The sequence below is a fragment of the Gossypium hirsutum genome, chromosome A11 (assembly GCF_007990345.1).
Source record: "Gossypium hirsutum isolate 1008001.06 chromosome A11, Gossypium_hirsutum_v2.1, whole genome shotgun sequence".
Classification (NCBI taxonomy): domain Eukaryota; kingdom Viridiplantae; phylum Streptophyta; class Magnoliopsida; order Malvales; family Malvaceae; genus Gossypium; species Gossypium hirsutum.
The window spans coordinates 96,918,033-96,925,713 of NC_053434.1; the positions used below are offsets into that span (position 1 = coordinate 96,918,033).

Sequence of the window (7,681 nt, forward strand, 5' to 3'; positions counted from 1 at the left end):
GTAATGCACTATGAAGTCAGTGGAGGTGGATCAAGCAATTCAGAATATCAATCCTATGCCCACAGCATGAAGAACAAACAATTAAATTACATAGGTAATAATCCTCGATCTCAAAAAATCCATATAGTAACACTTACAATGCAGGTTGGAGGAACCACCCAAATTTCTCCTGGGGTGGTCAAGGGAATCAAAGGCCACAAAATCCTCCGGGTTTTCAACAAGCACCCTATCAACAAGAAAAGAAACCAAACCTTGAAGAGATGCTATCTAAATTTATCTCAGTGTCTGAAACTCATTTCCAGAACACCTAGACAGCACTTAAAAATCAACAAGTGTCAATCCAAGGGCTCAAAACTCAGATAGGCCAGCTGTCCAAACTAATCTCCGAACGACCACAAGGTAGCTTGGCAAGTAATACTGAACCTAACCCAAGGAAATAGCTTAACGCAATTAACGTTCAAGATGAAGAAGGATTTGTTGAGCTTGAGCCAGAACTGAGGCAAGAAACTGTGGTGAGCAGAGGTCAAGGTGAGGTAGGTCATAATGAAAACAAATCAGTGAATGTCGAATACAAACCCCGTGTGCCATACCCCAACATGACAAGGAAAGACCACTTAGATGAACAATTTGGTAAATTCCTTAAACTTTTAAAAAAATTACACATTAACTTACCGTTTATTGAAGCTCTATCACAGATGCCAAATGCAATGAAATTTTTAAAGGAGCTTTTAGCAAATAAGCGGAAGTTGGATGAGGTGTCGCATATGGAGCTAAACACAGTTTGCTTAGCTATTCTATAGAATAAGCTACCAAACAAATTAGAAGATCTAGGGAGTTTTACAATTCCTTACTTAATTTGTAGTTTAGATGTTAATAATGCATTAGCTGATTTAGGAGCTAGTATTAATGTCATGCGATACAAGATCTTCAAACAATTAGGTTTCGGGAAACCCAAACAAACAAGGATGAGCATTCAATTAGCAGATAAAACTATAAGCTTTCCTAGGGGTATTATTGAGGATGTGCTAGTTAAAATCGATAAATTTATATTTCCCGTTGACTTCATTGTTCTAGACATAGAGGAGGATTGCAACACTCCTTTGATTTTAGGAAGGCCCTTTTTAGCAATTGCTAAAATGATTATTGATGTTGGCACAAGTGAGCACACACTTCGTGTAGGAGACGAAACAATCACCCTTCAAGTTCGCAATTCTGGCAACACATAAAAAATTGAAGGTGATTATTTAGACCAACCTACTAAAACTAACAATATGATGCAACCTACTTTGCAGGAAATGAGTTTGAAGAAAGTACATGAATCATTCTCAAGCAATAGTAGAGGACTTAATCATGAAGAATGAAGGCTACAAATCGAGGAGCTAGATGAATGGCGAACGCATAAATCGAGAACACCCGATAAATCGAAACTACGCCAGAACGAGCTCAATACCTTTCCAAATCAACTTAAGGATGGAGATAAAGTTTTATTAGATGCCGCAGATCCTCACATTATCACTACCAAACTGAATGAAGATGTCTCTCTTACGGTACTTAGCATTTTCCCATTCGGTACAATCGAGGTAAGTCATCCCAAGTTCGACACTTTTAAGGTAAACAACACCCGTCTAAAACCTTATTTTGATAAGATGGATAGCAGGAATGAGGAGTATAAACTCCTCGAACCACCATGACCATTCAATGGAGAGGTAAGTCAAGCTTAGACTATAAATAAGCACTTCTCGGGAGGCAACCCTAGCACTAACAATAGTAATTTCTTTAAATTTTAATATTTAACACCTAATTACTAACGAAGATCTTGAATACAGGTTTTCCATACAGACACGGCCAAGCACACGGCCGTGCGATACAGCCGTGTAAAAATAGGGTAAAAGTTATCTTTCCCAACACGGGATGTGATAAGTGGCCACGGGAGTGTGACCTGGCCGTGGTCAAATCTGCCAAATGAACTCGGGCGTGTGACACGCCCGTGTCTAGCACCTGTGGATGACACTGTCAAAATAACACGGACGTGCGCAGAGCTACACGACCGTGGGAGAAGTGAACCACATCACACACGATCGTGTAACATGATGATACAGCCACGCAGTCTAGATACACGGGCGTGCCCGAAGGCCGTGTGACAACATCTCACTTCGCGACAAACATGGGCGGGACACGATCCACACGGGCGTGTGAACCGGTCGTGCCACTTGAAAAATTAGATTATCTATCTTATTTTATTTTTCTTTTATTAATTTTTTAAGATTCTTCTGTTTTTAAACATGGCATATCTTTATGATTACTATCAAATTATTCCCCTAGTTCTCCTTTTGTCCTTCAGAATCATGTTTGTCCTCTAGCTTTATTTCTAACAACTCTTTCTCGCTAATCTAGGAATTTCATCCATCTTTAACTCAGGAAGTTTCACTTTTCTCCCTATCTTATGAACTTACACTTACATTTGTCAATATATCTATCTTTGTACATTGAAGACAATGTACATCTTAAGTATGGGGGTATTCATTTCATTATCAGAAAAATCCCTAAATAACTGTCGTGTTCTCTTGAAAAGCTCTCATATCATATTTAGGATAAATTTTGATTGATTTTTTATTTTGATTGATATATCTTGAATTAAAACATAGGCATTTATGCATTGATTGTTTAAACTTTAAGACATTAGAGAATCAAGCATGATAAGTTGATTTTTAAGAATTTAAAATTTTAAGTTGTTTCCCCAAAGTTTAGGTATTACTTTGAGTTGGAATTCACAAGTTTTAAACATCAAAAAGCCATAATTTTTGTGAGATTTTTAAGCCTTTTGAGCATCTATTAATTCTTTCATGCTCACTTTTATTATTGCTTTGAGTGCGTCAGTATTGAACTATTATTCTAGAGCTTGCTTGATTATGCATGTCAGGACCACACTATTTGATTTGATATGTCAAAATGATTAAGCCACTTAAGATTGACCCACTCATGCCACAAAAAGCCTACCCCCACGATTAACGCCTAGTGAACCCCCTTGAGCCTAACAAGCCATTCCTTGATTTACCTTCAATATTAACCCTTAACCCATTATTGTTGAAATCCCCCAAATTAATTTGATCCCTATTTTTTTCGAGATCTGAGTTGGAATAGTTTCTTAGCTCTATTTTATTCTATTTTGTATTTATTTAACTTGTTCTTAAAAAAAACATGTCTACATATTAGTAGTAGTAATCTTGTGAGCTAAAGAAGTTAAATTCCATATTATGATAAAAAGCTCTATTGTATACAATTGATGACTAGTCATTTTTTCTAGTTAGGTAATTTTTCAATTTGATATTGATTCTAACATTTTCTTTCAGCTTGTGACCACACCCCCTAACCAAGCCTCGTTATAACCTTCTAAAGACCTTTTGGTTGATGTTTCATCTCAATTTATAGTGGTGAAGATTTGATTTTTCTGCAAGCCTATGGTAATGACTTTTCATTATTGACTATTGAGTGCTTCATTTATTGTCCTTAAACACCTTTTGTGATTTGAGTGAATCTTTAGTGAGGATGTGAAACTCTATGATATTCTGAATCAAAGGTAATTACTTAGATGAGGGGAGACACCTATGTTTTCAGGATAAAATGCTCAACTTGGAATGTTTGAAACTTTGATGTTCTTTTAGTTGAATTCTCAATGTATGATTACCTGTGGATTATTTTGAGATATTTTCGATAGAGATTATAAGTTGAGAAGAATTTATTTTGATTATGAGTTAAGAATTTTGCTTGAGGACATGCAAATACTTAAGTGCGGGGGTATTTGATAAACCGTAATTTATACATATTTTTACCCCAAGCTTAACACATTTTATGGATGATTTTTCCTTAGAATTGGTGAATTCGATGCTCTTAATTCCTTAATTTCATGTTTTATATTTAGGCGAGCATAGAAGAGCGAAAAGAACGAGAAACGGGCCAAAAAGGGAGAAAATGGGCCAACTTACGAAATCAACACAGCCTGGACTTCCTCACACGGGCATACCACACGGCTGTGTCAATTTGGCAAAATTGAAGCACAACTCAAATGGGTAAAACACACGCCCGTGCCATTCTAACAAGCTCAAACACGGCCTGAAGTAACCGCACACGGGCGTGTCTCTGCCGAGCCCAAGTTGAGTCCAATTCGGAAAAGACCACTTTTGAGGGCTCTTAGGCATTCCAAAGCCTATAAATACACCCTAGAAGAGGAGAATAAAGGAGGCACAGGGAGGAAGGAAGGAATTACTCGAAGAAAGCTGATTGATCCATCTCAGAAGCTAGATTCATCATCAAAACTGAATATCTCCTATCAATTTTCCTTCAAGAGTTTTGGGCTTTCTTTATGTTTTGTATTCATTATTCTTCTGAGATGTTTTCTTTTTTAGTTATGAACTAAATCCCCTAAATACCTAAGGGGAATGAAACCTAAGACGAATCTTGTTTTTATTTTCTGAATTGTATGATAAATATTTAACTTGTTCTTAATTATGTGTTCTTAATTTTTGTTTGATATCCCAGGATACTGATTCAAGATAAGCTCTTATTCAGAGGAGGAATAGACCCTATCTAAGAGTACATTTGTCATAATTAAGCAGAGTTGATTGCACGCATAGAGATAGGGTGACAAGATTTCACCGGATTAGGGTGAAACCTAATAAGGGGATCCATAGATCGAGTTAATGCAACCCTAGGGTGTTAGTTAGAGAAAAGTCTCAATTATTCAATTTAGGGATTAGACGTTATTAGTCTTGAATAGCGATAATAACATACCTTAAGGATCTCTACGGAACAAGTTAAATGAATAAATCGTCCGACTCGGAGTCAGGATAACAAGTGAAGTCTAGGTGGATTCTTCCTTAGGTATTGTCTTAATTCAATCATTTTTAGGGTTTAGGGTAATTCCTCAATTCTATTTTCTGTGAATTCTTAGTTTAGATAATTAGTTAGTTAAAACAAAACCCCCTTATTCTTAGGCTAGATAATAAAAAGACAGTCATTATTAGTCCTTTTAGTTCCTTTGGGTTCGATAATCTGGTCTTGCTAAACCTATACTACTGTTCGATAGGTACACTTGCCTACATCGCGATAATAGTTAGTTTCAAGAACGATTAATTATAAATTTATAAAACTTATCACACAAAATCACGTGATCATTAGTCTCGAGAGAGATAATAATATAAATTAGGGATTTCTATGGATCAAGTCAATTGAATAAATCGTCTAATTCAGAGTCAATAACAAGTAAAGTCTAGGTGGATTTTCCCTTGGGTATTGTCTAAATCAATCAATTTTCCCAAAAGTTTTTCCGCAATTCACTTCCTATGCATTCTTAGTTTAGTAATTAGTTTAGATAAACAAATCCCTTTATTTTTAGGCTAGATAATAAAAAAAGAGCTAATACTAGTACTTTTAGTTCCTTTCGGTTCAACATTCCGGTCTTGCTATAAACTATACTATTGTTCAATAAGTGCGCTTGCCTTCATCGTCATAATAGTTAGCTTTGAAGAACGGTCAATTATAAAATTATAAAACTTATCACGAACAATTATGATCAAGTTTTTGATGCCGTTGCTGGGGATCTAAAATATTAGGAACACTAATTTTTTTATTACTTTAGCCATTTATTTTATTGCAATTTTAATTTTAATTTTTTTGTTTTTGTTACTAAATCTTCTTTTATTCTCTTCTGGCAGGTTTTTATAGTGTATGACTAGAAGAAACCCGTCAAGACTCTTTGATAGTGAGATCGACAGAACAGCTCGCAGAAACCAAAGAGAAATAAGGCGAAGCTTAAAATACACAGAGGAAGAGTAAGAGGACGGTAGTCACACCGCAACCGAGGAGATGGCTGGCAATTAGGAAAATCCGCTACATCCTGCTATTGCTACTGATCCAGTAAATCAGAATCCTGCTCCACGCACTATGGATGATTATGCCAAACCTAATTTAACAGGAACTGAGTCAAGTATAGTTAGGCCTACTGTTGCTGCAAATAATTCTGAACTGAAACCTAACACAATTCAAATGATACAACAGTTTGTTCAGTTTGATGGTTTGCAAGATGAGGATCCAAACAATCACTTGGCGAACTTTCTGAAGCTTTGCAACACTTTTAAAATTAATGGTGTTTCTGAAGATGCCATTCGCCTTCGGTTGTTTCCCTTTTCATTGAGGAATAAGGTTAAATAGTGGTTGAACTCGTTACCACGAGGGTCAAAAACTACTTGGGCACAGATGACTGAAGAGTTTCTACTTAAATATTTTCCGCCAGCTAAAACGGCTAAGTTGAGGAATGACATCTCTTATTTTGTGCAGATGGATCTAGAAACACTCTATAATGCATGGCAGAGACACAAAGATCTATTGAGAAGGTGACCCCACCATGGATTACCTCTATGGTTGCAGGTTCAGACGTTTTACAGTGGTATGAACCCCTCAATAAGGCAACTTATCAACGTAGCCGCCGGTGGAACTCTGAATCATAAAACACCTGAAGAGGCTTATGAATTTATTGAAGAGATGTCATTGAATAACTATCAATGGCAAGTCATGGGAACAAAGCCGACAAAATTAGCTAGTGTTTTTAAGGTCGATTCGGTCATGATGCTCTCCACTCATGTAGAACTTTTGAATAAGAAAATTGAGTGCGAAGTAAGTGGAGGTGGATCGAGCAATTCAGAATACCCACCCTATGGCCATAACATGGAGAAAGAACAAATGAATATATGGGTAATAATCCTCGACCTCAAAATAATCCTTATAGTAACACTTACAATGCAGGTTGGAGGAACCACCCAAATTTCTCATGGGGAAGCCAAGGGAATCAAATGCCACAACATCCTCCAAGTTTCCAACAACGTACCAACAGGAAAAGAAGTCGAACCTTGAGGAGATGCTCACAAAGTTCATCTCGATGTCAGAAACACGTTTTTAAAATACTGAAACAACACTTAAAAATTAGCAAGCATCGATCCAAGGGCTCGAGAATCAAATTAGACAGCTGGCTAATATGATATCAGAGAGACCACCAGGAAGTCTACCTAGTAATACCAAACCTAACCCAAAAGAACATGTGAAATCAGTTACACTTAGAAGTGGGAATGTGTTGGCTGAATCTAAAAAGAAGCCACCATAAGAAGCTGACAGAACCGAAGGAGAGGAGGTAAAACCCGAAAACAATGACAATCCAATGCCAAAGGAATATAAATCGCCAATCCCATATCTAGCAAAGTTAAAGAAAGACCGCATGGATGCACAATTCTGTAAATTTCTTGAACTTTTTAAACAACTGCATATCAACTTCCCTTTTGACATATGCAAAACTTTTAAAGGAGCTTCTAACCAATAAAAGGAAGTTTGAAGACTAATCTACAGTGGAACTTAACGAGGAGTGCTCAGCCATACTCCAAAATAAACTGCCAACCAAACTAAAAGATCCAGGAAGCTTTACTATTCCCAACTTCATTGGTAGTTTGAATGTTGATAAGGCACTAGCTGATTTAGGCGCTAGCATTAATTTGATGCCATATAAAATGTTTAAACAACTTGGTCTTGGGGAACCTAATCCCACTAGGATGAGTATTCAACGAGCTGATAGATCTATTAAATGTCCTAGGGGTATTATAGAGGGCGTACTTGTAAAAGTAGATAAATTTATATTCCC

The 7,681-nt window shown here is 36.7% G+C and overlaps 1 non-coding gene across 1 annotated transcript; it reads right to left on the reverse strand.

Moving 5' to 3' along the window:
- Positions 1–6,300: 6,300 nt before the first annotated feature.
- On the reverse strand, positions 6,301–6,407 carry LOC121210766 (small nucleolar RNA R71). Its single transcript, XR_005905881.1, has one exon. It is a non-coding gene; the product is annotated as a small nucleolar RNA R71 (small nucleolar RNA).
- Between the last annotated feature and the right edge of the window lie 1,274 nt (positions 6,408–7,681).